This window comes from Hypanus sabinus, chromosome 6 (genome assembly GCF_030144855.1).
Source record: "Hypanus sabinus isolate sHypSab1 chromosome 6, sHypSab1.hap1, whole genome shotgun sequence".
Lineage (NCBI taxonomy): Eukaryota > Metazoa > Chordata > Chondrichthyes > Myliobatiformes > Dasyatidae > Hypanus > Hypanus sabinus.
In genome coordinates this window covers 169,933,518-169,954,372 of record NC_082711.1, presented here as the reverse complement: position 1 = coordinate 169,954,372, position 20,855 = coordinate 169,933,518, and the positions used below count along the sequence as shown (strand labels likewise).

The following is a 20,855-nucleotide window of genomic DNA, read 5'->3' as shown; positions in this document are numbered from 1 at the left end:
ACTTTCAACTTATGGTAACTAACTCAAAACAGTATTGTTGGAAACCCTGGTGCTTTTTTTTATCTAACTATCCCTCGACTTCCTGTCTCTGTGATTTAAGGGAAAAAATTCATCCTGCTATTGAAGAAGAAATTTTGAATGTGACATATAACCTTTTGGAATCTACATTAGTTTGATTTTCTATAATCTTTGTGCTTTGTGGTCAGTGATTTGCTTTTGTGGGCTGAGCACCAAGTATAATGGAATTTACATTGTCTTGCATTGAAAAATGTGGTCATCTATATTGGTTAGCAGAATTAAAATGCAGTCTTTTTGCGCTGTTTGTTTATCTGTAATCTTTTTATATAGTAGCTGCTTTACTACAGCAGGAAAGAACTCACTGAAGCATTTTGTACTTTTATCTGAAAATTACTTAAGAGGCATTATATTTGTATTATTGTCTATTATTTACTTGTGATTATTTGTTAATTGACACTTACTGTGATTTATGATTTTGTTGGGTTAGTGATGGCATTGTTGTTCCTGAAGTGGAGATTTGCATTCAAGTTACATTTCAAGAGAGCATGGCTGAAACTTCAGTGCAGAATCAGGAAAGTGCAAAGTAGTTAGAGCTGGAAACAAGATAATATGGCATGTAAAGAGCAGGAAGTCAACTACCAGTGTTATGTTCGATGTTTATTTTTCAGTCAACTGATTTAACTAGTCTTTTTCCCATTGTTTTTTGAAATCTTGAAATGAGCAAGTTTGTTCTATGTAACTGCACTTCAGAAAGATACTTTTAAAAAAACATTGAAATTGAGTGCAATGCTGTATAAGTCTGCAATTTCCACTCCTACTTGAGGTTTTACTTTCTCCCCTTCTTTTCAAGCTCCTCCATAACCTCTCCATATCTATTCACTTCCAGTCTCCATCTTAGTGGGATAATCTGCCAGCTGCTGTTTCTTCATTACTTATATATTTATTTTCCACTTCTGCCTCTTGCTGTTTATTTGAGCAGAGTTTTGATCAACTTTTTCAATAGTGTGGATTCTGGTTAATTGTGACACATCGGGACCGGTATGTTTTGGTCTAATTAAGTGGCTCAATCAGCTGATGATTGATGCAATAAAAAGGTATAAAAAAGACAAACTACCATTTAACTGAATAACAAATTATGCATTTAAATGAAATACAGAGGAAATTAGAACTCTATCAACTAACACCTATTACAGTACTATAAAACTTAATATTAGTTCTTAATAGTTAGCAACAGAGGAATTCATCCAGTAGGTATGTTTTTGTTTTGATTAACTGTAAATGAGCAAAATCAGCGCAGGTGCCTTGTATAGTTAATAGACCTTCATACAATGCTATCAATGGTTGCATTTTCCAGATCTTCATTGTAACATTCAAGATGGTTGTTGATACTTTCAAATTCTTTGTAGTTTCTAACCTGAACCAGTGAAATCATTTTTACTCCTAGCCATTTTTGGCATCTCCAAGCCTGAATGCATGAAACCACTATGAGCAAAGCAGTATTGCATGGTTTTAGGCTTATTCCTCGCCAATTATAAATATGATAGCAGAATATAGTATTAATGGTAAGACTCTTGGCAATGTGGAGGATCAGGGGGATCTTGGTGTTCAAGTCCATAGGACACTCAAAGCTGCTGCGCAGGTTGACTCTGTGGTTAAGAAGGCTTACGGTGCAATGGTCTTCATCAATCGTGGGATTGAGTTTAAGAGCCAAGAGGTAATGTTGCAGCTATATAGGACCCTGGTCAGACCCCACTTGGAGTACTGTGCTCAATTCTGGTTGCCTCACTATAGGAAGGACGTGGAAACCATAGAAAGGGTGCAGAGAAGATTTACAAGGATGTTGCCTGGATTGGGGAGCATGCCTTATGAGAATAGGTTGAGTGAACTCGGCCTTTTCTCCTTGGATCGAGGGAGGATGAGAGGTGACTTGATAGAGGTGTACAAGATAATGACAGGCATTGATCATGTGGAGAGTCAGAGCTTTTCCTCAGGGCTGAATTGGCAGGCACAAGAGGGCATAGTTTTAAGGTGCTTGGAAGGAGATATAGAGGAGATGTCGGGGTTTTTTTTTACACAGAGAGTGGTGAGTGCATGGAGTGGGCTGCTGGCAGTGGCGGTGGAGGCAGGAACGATGGCATCTCTTAAGAGACTCCTGGCTGGCTACCTGGAGCTTAGAAAAATAGAGGGCTATGGGTAAAGCCCTCTAAAGTAGGGACATATTCTAAAGTAGGGACATGTTCGGCACAGCTTTGTGGGCTGAAGGGCCTGTATTGTGCTGTAGGTTTTCTACGTTTCTAATTTTCAGATCCTCTTGGTTCTTTTACTGTTGTAAGACTGATCTAGACTGTTTGCACATCTTTAAAAGATGGGATTTTTGTTCCTTTCTGTGGAAATGATCTGCTTTTCATAGCTTTTGCATGTTTCTTTCACTGCTCTCTCTCTCTCTCTCCAGTTTCCCTCTGATCTTTCAACTGGAATACTTCATCTTGCAGATTGTCACCATAGCAGCTTTGGCCTCGACCTGTCATGGATATTTGGTTTGTCCCAACCATTCCTTCACCTGAAGACAGAACACATGCTAATTTTAAGTTGTGGTGATGTCTTTGACCTGAAATGTTGACTGTTCCTTATTTGAATGGATGCTGCCTGACCATCTGAGTGTTTCTAGTGTTTTCCATTTTTATCTTAGATTTCTCGCTTGTATAACTTATTTCTTTTTCTGTGAACTTCAGTATATATTTTTAATTCTAAGGCAAAGCAAAGTTCTGAATTGTTATGTACTTTAAATGATTTCTATTCTCGATATAACTTTAAATGTGAAAAAGTTAATTTGTGTGAAAGGCATCTGGTTAAAGTTTATTATCACATTTTTAGCTGCCTACATCACAGATTTTTTTGAAATACCATGGCACCATCTTGCCATGCTTAATCATGCAAGAATTTTTCAAATGCTTTGCCAATGTCTTGTCATAATTAATCAAGCTTCTATTTTGGGATAAGTTCTTGGTTTTAGGCACTGCCTTGCGTATCAGCATTCTGTGAAAGAATGAAAAGTGATTCCTGTTGGTCAGGAAGGGTAGGGTTTACAGTATAGGAAATAGACTCGTGTAAACAAAAGATAAAAAGGTTTTTGAGAATTTGCCTGCAGCTTTTAGAGGAAAAACTATCAGTTTTAAGGCTTATCACTTTCCAGTGTCTGAATTGGTTTTGAATAACACATCTTACATAGAATCCAGCTTACAAATAAAATATTAAGATTCTCTTATATGGTAAGATAATGCAGTAACTTTGTGGATTAACTGATGCATTGTCTTTCAGTGAAATAATCTTTAGAAGCAGAGGAATATAAATGATTAGAGATTACTGATGTAGGCGTGTATGCTGAATGAAGACCATGTAAACCAGAAGCATATGGTTATTTAATTAATAGATATATTGAATGGGTATCATTGGCTTTGCTATTTGTATATTATACACAAAACATTTTCATGTGACTTCTTTGCATTAAAATCTACATTTCCTTTTATCATCAATCATGTTATTTAAACATTTTTATTACACCCTTTGAAAGTGGGCAGAGCCACTAGTTAGTTAACTGATGTTTTATTTAATATTGCACCTATTGTGTTCAGTATGAGCTAATGTATTTGATGTGTAGCAGGTGGCCTTTCTTGAGAAAGCAGTACTTAAATGCATTCCTGTTCATTATTCTTCAGAAGGTGGTGAGCTGTTGCTTTAATGTGTTGCACTCCTTCTGCTGATGGTACTCCCACTGTTGTATTCAAGATTTAGATCCAGCACGATAAAGGAATAGCAGTATATTTCTCACTGACAATCCTGTGTGACTTGGAGTCTTACTCCCAGGTTGGATGTGCTTTGGGCATTGCCATTGGAATGGCATGACAAATAACTAGTTTATTTTGCATTGCTGCGGTGGTGCCCCATTGGTGAAAGTTCATTTACTCAGCTACAAGACAGAATAACTTTGAGAGAAAGAGAAACAACAAACTATGGTTACTCCTCAGTGTGGGTGTGGTAGGAATGGTTTCTGGTGAGGAATTGGATGCCATTTAGACAGGCCACTTTGTCCCGGGCTGACGACAAGTTACATATATAGGGAGTCTTAAAGACTGTTCTCTCTCAACTGATTTTATGTGGCTACGCTGGTTAAGATTTTGGTTAGTGTTTATTGAGTAGGTAGTTAGACTTAATTTTATTAATGATTAAAATGCTTGTGTGGCAAAGTTGTTGCTTGTGGCTTGTTAGCTTGTACCTGAAAGGGGTCTGGGTCTTGCAGTATGGTGGCATACACTGTTTCTCTGGGAAAGTGTGAAGAAATTGATCTATTGTAATCTTGAGATATAAAGAAGGTCACTAAAGCAGCTAGAGGTTATTGGTAGTAGGAGACTACCTTGGGAACTTTTGCTTGTGGTTGAAATGATTAGCCTTCAACACCTATAAGTGTCTTCCAGCATTGGAATTTGGGTCCTCATTGATTGTCATCAGTGAATCCTGGGTCAATACTGAAGATCGTAATAACTCATTTGGAAGTCCACATCAAAGCCTGATGGCCAGAGTTCCAAATCTGTGTATCTCTGTGAGTCCACTGGGGAAGTTAAAGGCCCAGTATCTGCAAAGTCACGAGTCCACTCCAGGCTGAGGCTGAAGGTGGCCTATTCTTGAGTTAGAGGACTCTGTATGTGTGTTGGTTGGTGGCAGGGAAGAACGGGGATTGCTTTGCTGTTGTTGCTTTGTCACTTGTGGCTTATGCCTATTGTCTTTATTGTACTGCCTATTATTTATTGTACTGCTTGCACTGTTTTGTGCACTTTGTGCAGTCCTGTGTAGGTCTGTAATCTAGTGTAGTTTTTGTATTGTTTCATGTAGCATCATGGTCCTGTAAAATGTCTCATTTTTACTGTATACTGTATCAGCAGTTATGGTCGAAATGACAATTAAAAGTGACTTGACTTGGCTTGGTATGCTCTGTTTTGTTGGTATTCTGTGTTGTCCTGCTGAGCATGGTGAGCATGTTATATTGGTGCCAGAATAAGTGGTGACACTTTGGCCTGTCCTGAGCACATCCTTGGTGTTTTGTTTGGTAATACAAATGACAGATTTAACTGGATGCTTAGATGATAAACAAATTTAAATCTGAATGTGGTTACGATAAAGAAAATAGATTTGGAATAAATTAAGTTAAAATATTCAAGGTTTCCAAAATGAAACTTGGTGAAAGCATATGTTGAGATAAGGATATTATGAATCTCTTACAGAATAGAGATAGATAAATGGAAACTTGGCAAATGGAGTTTAAAGTGGAAAAGTGTGAGGCTGCACACTTCGGTAAATGGAATCAAAAGGCAGATTATTAGAAAAATGTTAAAAAGAGATTGCATGTAAGTGAAGTTCAGGGGGATGTATAATTTTTGTGTATGAATCACAAAAGTTGGTAGGCAGGTGCAGCAAAAAATTAAGAAGGAAAGTGGCATATTGGCCTTTATTGTAAACAGGTTGGAGTTTAGTATTGGGAAGGATTGCCACAATTGTACATGGTGTACGTGAGGTCACACCTGAAGTACTACAGAATTTTGACTCCATTAAGAAGGGATATAGAGCATTGCAGGCCGTTCAAGAGTGATTCTTTAGGTTATTTGGTTGAGCCTCTTCTAAGTTCAAGTTTATGTTGTCTGATTGTACGTGTGTCCAACCAGACAAAACCACATTCCTCTGGACCATGGTGCACCCCAAACATGTATCACACACAGTACATAAAACAAAATATTTCCTCAAATAAGTTAATAAAATATAATTCAAAGTGCATATAGTGCACAGCACAGGCAAACAATACAGTAAGCAGCACACTGTCCTAGTGACAACACCTCTGGTGGCAGGATATTTATTAGTCTCACAGTCTGGGGGAAGAAGTTGTTACCCAGTCTGGTAGCCTTAGTCCAGACACCCCTGTATCTTCTTCCTGATGATAATGGGTCAAAGATTGTGGGATGGTGGTAGGGATCCTCAACAATGCTTCAGGCCCTTCGTATACAGAGAGGATTGTTCTATCTAGGGAGGCTAAACAGGTAGGGTCTATAGCAAAAAAATAAACTACAGTTTGAATGAGGGGAAGTAGTTAATAATATCCCACAGATGTGGCCTGACCTCTTGCTGTTTCCAGGATTTTCATTTGGATTTCCAGTAAATGCAGCTTAAAAAAATTCCACTTTGGTATTATCTTTTGTCTTTACAATGGTTTAAGATTTTAATCAAAGCTTACTGGTCCATATAGGTAACAACTCCTGATCCTTTTTATGCACTATTTAGTTAGTATTTTGCAGACTCATTGGATTTATTAAAGAGAAAATCTAGACAGCTTTTTCTTGCACCAAGTCCTGGCTGGAGTTGAAGACTTTAAAAATCTACTCTTTTGGACCTAATTTTTCCATTATCTTAATGTTCTGTTTATGCTGTGGTGAATCAAGACTTCAGATTATAGAACCTGGAGCAGAAAGTAAACTGCTAGAATACCTCAGCAGATCAGGCAATATCTGTGTGTGCAGGGATGGTTGAAATTTCAGATTGAGACACTGCATCAATGCTCAATCCAAAGCACTAACCATCCCTTTGGCTCCAAAGATGCTGTTTGACCCAGTGAGTTCTTCCAGCAGTTTATTTTCTACTTGGTGTACCCTGAACCAGTGTGGATAATTTCACTCACCTCAACTGAGATTCCACAACCTATGGACTCACTTTCAAGGATTCAGCAACTCATGTTCTCAATATTTATTTAGTTTTTACTTCTGCAGTTTGTCATCTTTTGCTGATTGGTCACTTGTCAGTCTTTGTGTGTATTTTTTCATTGATTCTGCTGTTTTTCTTTGTTCTACTGTGAATGTCTGCAAGAAAATAAATCAGGGTAGTATATGGTGATATATTCTTTGATAATAAATTTTACTTTGACTCTGCTCCTTCAAATTTGGAAATATTAGAAGGACTATAATTGTACAAAAGCAGGAAATATGACTTTTTCATATATTTGTGTTTAATTGTATTTTTGCAAAGATGGACTTGATCAATTGTGAATAAATTGAGGTAGTCATATTTTCTTCTTTGTGAAAGAATTGAATGTGCCGTAGATTAAATGATTTCACTGAAGGAATTGGTCATTGCAACAAGTTTTTGTGCTTTTCGATTAATGCAGTGTTTATATGTAGTTTTAAGGGTGGTACAAATTCACATTTGAGAGTGAATGTGGTTTTAACATGTGAATTTCCTTTTATTTTGGTTCTTTTTGTCTACTTCCTGCCTCTGGACTAGTGAGCCAAATTACTTAGTTTCAGTCCTTATCAGATGTTGTGGTATTTAGCAGGACAGTTATGGATGATGTAATGGCAATTACTCTTTCAGATGCTTGCATGAAATCTGAAGTGACCAGTGGAGGTGACTGGCAGCATCAGAGAAAGGAGCTATTGGAGTATTACAGATTCCAACCTTCTGAAATTCTTACACTTACAACCTGCATAAGTTGTAAAATACACAAGCTCACCTGACATGGGAACCATACCTCAACTGTACTGTCCTGAATAGTGTTGAAGAGGGCCAGTTAACATGAAAGTTACAAACACGAGAAAATCTGCAAATGCTGGAAATCCAAACAGCGCATACAAAATGCTGGAAGATGCAGGCCAGGCATCATCTGTGAATAAGAATAAACATCTTTTTTTGGGCCAAGATCCTTCATCGGGTCCTGTCAACTGTACTAAGTATTTGAATGTACAGTCAATATTTGTTTTCACAAGTTATAGGTATTACATGTTAAATATAATGTTACAGGTGTATATGCAAAATAAAACTATATTAAAAACTCTGAATAGGATACTTCATAATATATATAATCTTCCAATCAGCAACGAAAAAGTGCTTAGTATTTTTATTTTGGGTATTTAGCATGCAAGTTTATTTGTATAGCACTTTTCAAACACAAGGCAGTTCAAAATCAAACAACAAATTTCAGACAATATGTAAGAGAAAAAATACAAAAATAGACATGTTAAGTAGAAGTTACAGTTCAGGAAATTCTAATTAAAAGCTATAGAGAAAAGAAAAAGTTTTAAGCCTTGATTTAAAAGAGCTTAAAGTTGGAGCAGATTTTAGATCCTCTGGAAGGTTCTGTGAAGTATAGTAACTAAAAGCTTTTTCACCATGTTTAGTTTTGACCTTGGGAACGGTAAGCAGACCCGCCCCAGATGACCTGAGAGCTTGGGAACGTTCGTAATGCAGCAAGAGATCGGGGATGTATTTTGGCCCGAGACCATTCAGTGCTTTATGAATCAGTAGTAATATTTTGTAGCCAGTCCTCTATTGGACAGGAAGGCAGTGTAGTGATCTGAGAACTGGAGCGATATGTTCTTGGTCGTGGGGCTCCTGCAGCAGCATTCTGAATGAGCTGTCGCTCTCTGAAGGATCTTTTTACAGAGACCTGTGAAAATGCCGTTACAGTAGTCAAACTTACTAAAGATAAAGGCATGGATGAGTTTTAGTGAGAACTTTGTGACTAATGCAAACTAGTGAGTTCTTGCCTACTTGGTTAAAGATAACTGAAGATCACCTCTTTTCACAACATCAAGAAGTTTGCAAGCATTTGAAAGCAGATGAAGAGCCTGACTATTCCACGAGATGAGAGGTGGGTAATCCAATTAAAAACAACTTTGCTTTCTCCTAGAGCTGTGGAAACTTATTTTGAATATCACTAGTTATCCAGAAATGTTGCTTGTTGCCTTTGAATTTTGCTTGAGCTGTATATATCACTCTGTAGCTCAGTAAGACATTTCTTGCAATATGGTGGCCGCATCATTCACATTCACCCCAAATGGATCCACCAATCCATCTGGAATATGGATCTTCAACAGGTCTTTGAAACGAAATTCCATATTAATGTGCAATTGTTCCAAATTATCAAGATATGCAATCAGATCATCATCTTGCAATTCTATTTAAGAATGGCCAGGGAAGGAAATTGCATAAATTTGCAACATACAATATTGCTGCTGAAAAGTTTTGAGATATCCAACGAAAGCTTTAATAACTTTCTTGCATGATATGCAATTGCAGCTTTTTTCCTTATATCTGTTTAATAAATTCAGTTTTTTAAATGTATGTGACAGGTAAAATATGTCAGACTTGGTGACAATTTGTTCTCCAAGCTGCTTATTGCTTGGAAATATTATCAAGAAAAGCAAACTGAACTTCCTTTCAACCTATGATAAGTATCAGGGATTTAATGGAAGTTGTGGTAGATAGTAATGCAGCGGTAGACTTCACGTGTTCTCTCTGCAGTTTAGCCGATGAGCCCATTGCAGTTACTGCAGCCTTCATGTCACGTTGAATATAATAACTTGCATGGATCAGTGGAAGGCAAACAGAACTAGCTTTGAAATAGTTTTATTTGATGTATATACCTATAATTTATACTTAACATATAATACCAGTAACCTGTTAAAACAAATATTGACTGTACTTTAGAATAATCAGTACAGTTGCCAACAAAAACTTTAGCAACTAATGGAAACAATGGAAGGTGGGGGCCAAAGAGATAAGTGAAAGTCACAAATGGTCCATGAACAGAAAAAGGTTATGAGCTACTGCTCTACTCCATGTGCAGGTCTAGTCTATCATATTGGCCATTTATGAAGCATATGAATATAGATGCTGATTGGCCTTGCTGCAGATAACCTTGCCCAATCTGCAGTTTGTGTTTTGGGGGTGGATGTGGAGCAGGGGAGCAGGGCTTAGTGAGCCGCCTTACATGGTATGAACTGTGATTTGTGCAAGGCCAAGCGGGGCAGAGATAATGATTGACGTACTGCAACAGACATACACATGCACAGAGCTTTCTCATTTGTATCATTACCATATTTTCCCATTCATTTCATTTAGGGTTCCAAAAATTACATATATTCATTTTTTTTATTTTATTTGTATATTTTAGAAATATTTAATCAAAATGGTAAACTTAATCATGGCTCGTTCTAAAACTGTAACTCCCAGTTTCTTGTTTTTTACTTGTGGCCCTCACGAAGTGTGGCATGGCCACCTGGTGGTGGGGGGCATATAGCCCACGTTGAGAACCTCTGGATTAGAGTTACAATGCACATACAATCCCCTTATCTTGATTCTGCACAACAAATTATATATTAAAACAATTTCATTTAATGTTGTAGTATGATCAGTTATTTACCTTCCTAATAAGTATTTTAGTAAAAACCACTGAAGAAATCACTGGGGTCTCCCTCCCCTCTACTTGTGACATTTATCATAAGTATTGTATGCGAAGGATTGGATGCATTGTGAGCATCTCTACCACCCATCCCACAATCTCTTTCCACCACAACAGGCAGTAAGGAGGTACGGGAGTATCAGGACTAGAACTGCCAGAATAGGCAACAGCTTCTTCCCTTAGGCTGTAAGACTATGAATACCCTACCACCACTGAGGTCTCGTCATTAGGACAGCAAACTGTTTACCTGTTCCACACACTACATGCATTTGAATTATATTTTATTAAATTATTTAAGGAAATATTTTGTTTTATGTGCCATGTGTGATATATTTTATGGGTGCACTGTGGTCCAGAGGAATTTTGTTTCTTTTGGTTGGATATACAGTACTGTACAAATGTTTTAGGCACAGTATATAGCTATATAGGACCCTGGTCAGACCCCACTTGGAGTACTGTGCTCAGTTCTGGTCACCTCACTGCAGGAAGGATGTGGAAACTATAGAAAGGGTGCAGAGGAGATTTACAAGGACGTTGCCTGGATTGGAGAGCATGCCTTACGAGAATAAGTTCAACGAACTTGGCCTTTTCAACTTGGAGCAACGGAGGATGAGAGGTGACCTGATAGAGGTGAAAAAGATGATGAGGGCTATTGATTGTGTGGATAGCCAGAGGCTTTTTTCCAGGGCTGAAATGGCTAACATGAGATGGCACAGTTTTAAAATGCTTGGAAGTAGGTACAGAGGATATGTCAGGGGTAAGTTTTTAATGCAGAGAGTGGTGAGTGTGTGGAATGGGCTGCTTTATGGAGCTATAACTAGAAAGATCTGGCTATTTTGTGATTGACTTTGAATATTCCTGTTGGTTAACAAAAGCCAAAAAAACATCTGATTCTAAGGACCAACAAAATTACCTCAAAAACTCAAAAACATAATTATAGAATGAATTTGCTGCTGTTCAAAGGGGAATTCCAGAACACAAAACCCTGATCTTAAAAATAGGCCTTCTTAACCACTTTATCAACCTATGTAGCCACTTTCAGGGAGCTATCAACATGGACCCAAGATCCCTTTGCTCCACACACTTAAGGGTCTTGCCCTTTAACAGTGTACTCGCTCTTTAAATCTGACCTACCAAGGAGCAACACTTCATATTTGACTGGATTAAATTCCATCTGCCATTTCTCTGCCCATATCTGCTACTGATCTATATTCTGTTGTGTTCTTTGCCAGTCATCCTGGTCATCTATATGCATCACAAACAGCAGAATACCCAGTACAGATCCCTGTGGAACACCGCGGACCTCCAGCTAAAATAAGTTCCTTCGACCGCTACTGTTACGTACCCCGTAACTGGCTCACTTACTAGCAAAGATAGAGAGGTCCGTTGAAGTCTGATGGTACTATTTTTAACAGTATTTATTGATAAAAATACACAAAAATAATATCGATGCAAACATACAGATAATATACGTCGTCAATACTAAATCTAAAAGCGCGTGTATAATAATAATCGATAAGGAATAGCTCTATCGTTGTCTAGGGGATAATGTATTGTCCGATGGAAATATAAAAGTCACTTTAGTTCATTCAAGCTGCAGCTTTTTGGTTGGAGAGAAAGACGGGTTAAAACTTGCCCATTGCTTTTATGATGACAATCCTTCGAGAGTCGTTGGGAGTTGATTTCCACGTTGTTAACTAAAAACCGTTCTTCCGTGGTAAAGGCCCGCCGATTCCGGGGCAAATGGAAACGGATGCACGTGGCCTTCCCACCGGCTTTTGCTATTACGGGATCGCTAGCGTTTCTTCTGGTGCGTCTGAGGGGCTGTGCCCACAGACCCTCTTTTATCCTGACTCACAGGGTCTCAGATGTCAATCAGGTTGGGATGATGCAATCCCTCCACCAACCCCCCTTGGTTCATTGCCTGGGGGGGGGGGCTTCGATGAATCGTACAGCATTCAATACACAATCCCGTCTCCAAAAGACAATGACCTGTTTCGTGGCTTTTTATCTCGGAGGCCCAGGAAACATTCCAACCATTGAGGAATCTGTGTGTCTCTCATTTCCTGGGTCTCCTGACTTGAATCAATAGCGATCCTGCGATTCTCAAAAAGGAGGGGGCCACGGGTGTAACACTACCTTCTGCCTTCTGTGGGCAAGCCAGTAATGAATCAAAATGGCCAATTCACCATTGATCTCATGCATCTTAATATTCTGTATGTACCTCCCATGAGGGACCTTGTCAAGCGTAGGAAGCGTATATTTTTATCTGATGAGCAGGAAAACTGATGCAACAGGAAAAACTGGTTTAAATGAATTGTCCTCAGTAATAAAACTGAAACCATTTTTTCTAAAAGGAATAATCAGCCATTTGAAAATTTTTATAACTATGATTGACATACATTATTGGGTATAGCATGAAAGAAGATGGATTGAAGAAAGTAAATGGAAGTTCTGTGATTAACAGCAATTTAAATAGTGGCTCAGGCTTGATGTTTGAAAACCTTACTTCTTTTCATAAGTAGTATGTTTAACTTTTATAAACTAAAATTTCTAATTGTCTGTGTTTGAATACCGGCAAATTTTAGATAATAATTGTATTACTTGCATTGTGTATTGTAGTTTGTATGTGATGCCTTTTAGATTATAAATGGCCAGTTCTGTTTACTAAGCAGGATCTTATAAGGCTATAGTGTAGCTTGCGTAATACTGAAACAACATTGGGTGTTTCTGTGTGCCGGTGGCAAATAAGAAGGGATCTGAATCTTGGGATGTTGACCCTGTGGAATAAATTATCCCCCCCCCCCCCATTAACATTGCTGCATGAATTTTACGAGCTGACCTAGGCAAATTATTCCTTAGTGTTGATGAAACAAGAAAAGCTGGTTTAAATGAACTGTCCTCAGCAATAAAAAAAAACCTTGCTGGATTGAAATTTTTACACTTTGCAACTACAAAATTAGTTTATCCCCTAATGGTGCGTGAAATTGCATGCACTGTAGCTCCTGGTGTTTTTGATTAATTTGGGTCTGGACTTCAAAATGTTATTGTTCATCTGGCTATTAAAACATGAAATTGAACTTGGAACCCATTACTTAAATCTTTGGGTATTTAATGTGAACCATGTGAAATTCTACTAGCTTTATTCAGAGTGCCTGTGATTTTTTTTTTGGTTTTAAGGAAATAAGTGTTTGTAGCCTTTTAGAAAGTGCGTGCATCTGTTTTTAGATGATGGTAGCACATGGTGGAAAGTTATATTTAAAGACTTGAATTGCTCATATGCAAAGCTTTGCATATACAGTTCTGCTTTTCTGGGGAAATTGAAGTAGCCATTTTCTTAAAATATGGCCAAAAGGAAAGCTGCTGAATTATTTGAAAACACTTCCTTGCTCATCTTGAGGCAACTGTATGGCCAGGCACAATTCCACTGTTTAAATGCTAATTTTTATTTTGTATTGATCTATCAGATCTAAATGTAATCTTATAAAATGTTTAGCATTAATTGATATTCTGTAGCAGAATGTTTGATATTTACAAGGTCTTGTGATTTATTGCTTGAGAAAGACTGAATTCCCCTCTGCTAATTGGTTTGTATTTTATTTCATTCAAAAGTCTGAAGTTGCATCTGAATGTATTGGCTCAGTCAGATATTGTAACACAATTTATAAATTTCTTTTGCTAAGAAGTGGTTTATTAACAGGTAATTTATTAACCAGTTTTGGAATGTCAAGTGGAAATTGGCTTTCAAGTTTTGCATTTTGAATGACATTCTAATAATAAAGCTTGTATACAATGGATTCCACAGAGCTCAATAAAGAGAATAAAACTGCATTATGAATTCTGTGACATAATACTTCATGGGAAAAACTAATAGGTACCAAAGTTCTAGTGCTTAAGTTTATAGTGTGTGGAAGACTGCTGAAGACAAATAATTTATTACTCATTTTAACCCAAGTTTTAAAATATTAATGTCCCTTTGAAAACCTTTTCATTTTTTAAAAAAAGAGTTGATATTGCAAGTTAAAATTAAACGTGCACTTTCCTTGAAGTGTTCCAATTATATGATGGGGAATTAAAAAAACAAAAATAAGATCCATGTGTTAATTTTACTGTAATTTGTGTTGAGCAGCTCCACCATTATTCAGTCCACTATCTGTATTGAAGTTAGTTAATAACTTTGGACTCAAAGTAAGAAATTGAAAAGCCAGATTGTGAGTTTATGGTTAAAGATAGAAGAAGATACTTCTCAGGATAGAATTACTTTTGCTGTACCATAGCTTGGAGGCAACAAATGTACAGTTATGAGCAAGCTATGGGGTGCAATTCCTGTTGTTGCCCGTAAGGAGTTAAACGTTCTCCCTTTTACTGTGTGTGTTTTCCCTGGGTGCTCTGGTTTCCTCCCACAGTCCAAAGATGTACCAGTTAATAAGTTCATTAGTCAATGTAAATTGTCTCGTGATTAAGCTGGGGTTGAATCGGAGGTTGCTGGACAGTGTAGCTAGAAGGGCCAGAAGGGCCTGTTCCATGCTGTATCTCAATAAAATGGAAAAAAATCATTGAGGTGTTTCTGCTGTTCATTGAGCTTGTGGCTGCTTTGCACCTGTCATTATATGTCTTATTTATTACTTTGCCTATCACAGTTTAAGAATAATAACCTACGTTAAAATGATATTTGGATTAGAAAACTTAACTTCAAATTCCTCTCACCATTTTGTATGTAAAAGTCTATCCTGTCTCAATTTTTGTAGACACTCTTCACTGTAGACTTTCTAACATGTAGAAGTAGTTTCTCCTTATTTATCATATCAGTTTCAATTAATAATGCGAAAAGGTCAATTTAGCTAGTAACACTTCTCATCCTTAACCACTTCCATACCTCTCTTCACTAATTTGATTTAGGTTCAAGATACAGAAATGTGTTCATCTTGTAACTTTACAAAAGTCTTATTAAAGGAGAGTCCCAGTATACAAGAAATAAATGCTGAGGTGGAGTGGAAGAGAGTGTGGTAAGTAAAGGTCTATTAGTAGGTAGTTAATCATATCAATAATAAATTCTACATCTGTTGTATCTTTTCTCAGTTGGTGTTTTCTTAATTAAAATTAGTTCTCAATATTTTGTGAACTGTAGCCTAACTGGTAGTGATTGTCGTTGTCTCAGAGATTCTGCCATTATGTTTCATTCCATATAAACTTAGAAATTTAGGCTGACATTCTAGAGTGATAGTGTGCAATGCTGAACTTTGGGAGACACAAGACTGTAGATGTTGGAATCAGGAGCATAAAATAAACTGCTTGAGGAACTCAGTGTGTCAGGCAGCATCTGGAGAGGTAAACATTGGAGTCAAGATGCTTTATCTGAAACTTTGGGAGGTTTAGCACTGGAACAACTTTTCCCTTTAACCTCAGTTATTTCATAAGGATTAAAGATGTAGCTGTAGAAGCTTGCATAGATTTGTTAATTCTGAATCTTTATGGAATATGTGGGACAATGCTTTTTAAAGTCCTTTCAGGACTCCTCAGGATCCTCCCTCATTACCCTTATGGCACATGGCTGTCTGTATGTGTGTTGTCTATTTTCATAGAGCTCAAAGTTTTAACCTTGCCATCTTCCACTGTGTCTGTTTTTATGTCCCTCTAGTATTGGATCCCTAAAAATGCATCTCCATACATTAACCAGCATTAAGTTCCACTGGTCATCACCCTGCCCAATTTGTCAGCTGATTAATATCATTTTGTAGTCAAAAACTGACGTCCAATATCATCAACATTTTTCATGTCACCTACAAACTCAGAAATCCTGCATTCACTTCTAAGTTTTTGTTATTTTTATATGCCAAATGGTAAAGCTCAATCAAATTGGTCAGACAGGGTCTCCCATCAACAAATCCATGCTGACAGTCCTGATGAATCTTTACCTCAAAAACGGATTAATTTTGTCTCGGGATTTTTTTCCAATAGCTTCCCTATGTTGGACTTAATAGCCTACAACTACTATGACTGATGCTCTTCTTGAATAAAGAATCAGAATCAGGTTTAACATCACTGGCTTTTGTCATGAAATTTGTTAAATTTGTAGAAGCAGTGCAATGCAATACAATACATAATAATAGAGAAAAAACCCTGTGAATTAACATTTTGAATGTTGAAAGGGTTGGACAGAGTAGATGTGGAAAGGCTGTTTCCCTTGGTGGGTGAGTCCAGGACAAGAGGCCACAGTCTTAGAATTAGAGGGTACCCATTTAAAAAAGAGATGAGGAGAATTTTTTTTAGCTAGAGGGTCGTGGATTTATGGAATTCGTTGCCTCATGCAGCTGTGGAAACCCAATCATTGAGGGTGTTTAAGGAGGAGATTGATAGATATCTAATTAGTCAGGGTATCAAGGGATATGGGAAAAAAGCTGGAAATTGGAACTAGATGAGAGAATAGTTTAGCTTGCAGAGCAGAGCAGACTTGATGGGCCGAATGGCCTGCTTCTCCTTTGTCTTGTGATCTTGTGAATTACTCTGTGTGTGTGTGTGTGTGTGTGTGTGTGTGTGTGTGTGTGTGTGTGTGTGTGTGTCCATTCAGAAATCAGATAGGAGTCCTTAATGATGAACTGCCTTTTTGAAGCACCGCTTCTTGAAGGTGTCCTGAATACTATGAAGGCTAGTGCCCAGGATGGACCTTATTAATTTTACAACTCAGCTTAATTTGATCCTGGTGTATGTATGTACTTTTTGAGTCTGTGACTTCCAGTGCTTGTTATATGGTGTTACACATTCTGGGCTTAGAATTTGGGCACTATTTTGAAGAACCAAGGCAAATTGAATGAATGCTTTGTAGATCAGCTTTTAAAGATGCACAAGTGGTTTTGAGTTTTAATTCTCAACCCCATTCTAACCTTTGCCTTTGGACTCTTGGACAATGCCACTGAAACCCATCTTAAGTTTGAGGGAATAGCATCTCATCTTTTTGAAACCCATCTTAAGTTTGAGGGAATAGCATCTCATCTTTTGATATGCCACTGTGCATCCTTCAGGATTTAACATTAAATTCAATAGTTTCGTAAACGTCTTTCCAGAATTGGTGAGGTCATCAATCTTAAATTTTGACTAATTCTCTTCCCACAGTGGCTGTATTAATCAGATGAGTATTTCCAGCATGCTCTGTTTCTTTCTTTACTATGCTTTCAGTGGTTAGTGACAGTACTTGTCAATTTCACAGGAAAATCACATTGCTTGAGGCCTTAAGAAAATTAATTCAAGAGATCTTCAAAAAAAAATCTCTTCATGAATTGCTGTTTCTTAGTAACGTCATCTGAAGACAAAGTCAGCTTCTTCATGTATGTTCTCAGAACATTGAAAATGTGTCCATCAAAGTTATTGACAGCAACAGTGCTCCTAAATTTTTTTTTTCCCCTTGAATACTCCTACATTATTTCACTCTTGAATTCTTCTCATTTTTTCCCTTAGTGTGATAGAACACTACAGCACAGCGACAGTTCTTATTGCTCATCTGATCTTTGCCTAACTGGTTAGCCCTTCGTACCCTTCCCATCCAAGTATCTATCCAAGTTTCTCTTTAATGTTGAAATTGAACCTGCATCCACGACTTCCGTTGGCAGTTCATTCCACACTCTTGCCACCCTCTGAGTGAAGAAGTTCCCTCTCATGTTCCCCTTAATCATTTTATTTTCCACTCTTAATCCCATGACCTCTAGTTGTACTCTCACCCAACCTCAATGGAAAAAGTCTGATTTCATTTAACCTCAGATGTTGTACTTCTGTCAAATGACCCTTCATTCTCCTGTGCTGCAGAGAGTATAATCGTAACCTTTTCAACTTTTCCCTATAACTCAGGTCCTCTCGTCCTGGCAACATCATTGTACATTTTCTCTGCACTTTTTCAATCCTTCCAGGGAGCAACTTTATAAAGGATAGATTTTATATTTCAGTTAACAATGGCTGCTACCTTTTCTATAGTAGGGTTGTGCTTCCTAACGAAAGGCACCATGAATTTTGACTAAATTTATGCTAAGGTAACATGTAATTGCAAGAAATGTGATTATATGGCTATTCGGATAGCAGAAATGTGCCCTTATAGATTTCACTAATCACTATCCAAAAACTTGAGATGTAGAATAAAATTCATTTTCGCGGAATTTGTAAACACTTGATTTTTTTCTCATCTCTTGTTTCTCAGCACATGTACAGATGATACATCTTAGCATTATAGAAAATTGTACTGCGATTGTTTTCTAAGAATGTACAGTAACTGCAGTGTAGAGGGGGTGATTGCCTATAATTCAGGATATATTTTTGTTTTGAAGATAGGGTTCTTGTTTTCTTGCATTTTGAAAATACTGTCAGCTGAAGTCTACATGGTTCTAAAGAAGCAGTTGTGGCGACCCACTTCCTAGCGCACTCGAACCGGCTCACAAATAGCCAGCGTGCAGGCACAAAGGCCAGGTCTGCAACAAAGGGAAAAAGCCTGCGGGGGTTTGTGAGTACGTGTCCCTTACAGCATCCGTGCCCGGGGAGGGCGGGATGAGGGAGGCTTTAAAGCAAGACTGTGAAGTTCGAATAAAATCATCTTTAATTGCAGTTTACCGACTCCGTGTTGTTATATTAGCGCTGCGTGTAGCACACCGCTACAATTGGTGACCCCGACGGTCCAAACGATTTTTGAACCGGAGATGACCGACGCCGCATCTGTTCATGCGGTTTCGTTGAAACTGCCAAGCTTCTGGACGCTGCAACCTCACCTATGGTTCCAGCAAGCAGAAGCCCAATTCCATGTTCGGCAGATAACCTCAGAGGACACACGTTACTACTATGTGGTGAGCTCCCTCGACCAGGACACAGCGGCCCAGGTTGCGGAGTTCATACAGTCTCCCCCAGCAGATGGCAAGAACACGGAATTCAAAGCCCTGCTCCTAAGGACTTTTGGACTCTCACGGCGCGAGCGAGCTGCCCGTTTACTGCACCTGGATGGCTTGGGAGACAGACCTCCATCGGCTTTAATGAATGAGGTGTTGTCTCTGGCCGGCGGACACACACCCTGCCTCATGTTTGAACAGGCATTCCTGGAGCAGCTGCCCGAGGACATACGCCTGCTGCTGTCCGACGCGGATTTCAGCGACTCCCGGAAGGTGGCAGCCCAGGCGGACTTGCCCGGAAGGTGGCAGCCCGGGCGGACTTGCTGTGGAACGCCAAGAAGGTGAGTGGGGTGTCCATCGCACAGATCACCAGGCCATGCTCCCAGCAGCAAACCAGTCCAGGCCCGGCCGCAGAGCCCGCTAACCCCAGAGGCAGGGGTGGGGAGCCCAACGAACACTGGTGTTTCTACCACCAGCGGTGGGGCGCAGAAGCCCGCCGTTGTCACCCGCCCTGCCAATTCCCGGGAAACAGCAGGGCCAGCCGCCGCTGATGGCTACGGCGGCTGGCCATTGGGATAGCCTCCTGTATGTGTGGGACCAGCTGTTTATTGGTCGGCTCCGGTGCCGAGATCAGTGTCTTACCTCCGACGAGTTACGACACCCGCAACAAGGCACTGGGTCCCCCCCGAGGGCCGTGAACAACAGCACAGTTAAGGACCTATGGCGCAGCTACAGTTCTGCTCCAGCCGATTCACGTGGGACTTCACACTGGCCGCCGTAGCCCAACCGCTTCTGGGTGCGGATTTTTTGCGGGCTCACAGCCTACTGGTCGACCTGCCCAGGAAGAAACTGGTTCATGCCGAGACCTTTCAGACGTTCTCCCTGGGTGCAGCCCAGTTGCCAGCCCCTCACCTCGACTCCATCACGCTGTCCGACAACGATTTCACCAGGGTCCTGGTGGATTTCCCATCAGTTCTGGCACCGCAGTTCACAGCAGCCATGCCCCGACACGGTGTACAGCACCACATCCCGACCCAGGGGCCATCCCTCCACGCCCATGCTCGGCAGCTTCCCCGGACAAGCTCCGACTGGGGAAGGAGGAGTTCAAGAGGATGGAGAAATTGGGGATCATACGGTGGTCCGACAGCCCATGGGCCTCCCCCCTGCACATGGTGCCCAAAGCGACAAGGGGCTGGAGACCGTGTGGCAACTACCGCAGGCTGAACGAGGCTACCACACCGGACTGCTACCCTGTGCCGCACATTCAGGACTTTGCAGCAAACCTGCACGGTGCACGGATCTTCTCCAAGGTAGACCTCGTCCGAGGATACCATCAAATCCCGATGCATCCGGACGACGTCCCGAAAACGGCTCTCATCACCCCGTTCGGCCTTTTGGAGTTCCTCCGCATGCCGTTCGGCCTGAAGAATGCCGCACAGACGTCCCAGCGGTTAATGGATGCGGTGGGACATGACCTGGACTTCGCATTCATCTATTTGGATGACATCCTCATAGCCAGCAGCAGTCATCAGGAGCATCTGTCCCACCTCCGTCAACTCTACGCCTGACTGAGTGAATACTGTCTAACAATCAACCCGGCCAAATGCCAGTTCGGGCTCGACACCATTGACTTCCTGGGCCACAGGATTACTAAAGACAGGGCAACTCCTCTGCCCGCTAAGGTAGATGCGGTCCGCCATTTC

General features: G+C 39.7%; 1 protein-coding gene across 10 annotated transcripts in view; it reads left to right on the top strand.

The window, feature by feature from the left end:
* Nucleotides 1-20,855, top strand: part of ksr1a (kinase suppressor of ras 1a) — a 179,203-nt gene that overhangs the window by 38,044 nt on the left and 120,304 nt on the right. The gene's annotated exons all lie outside the window — the stretch shown is intronic.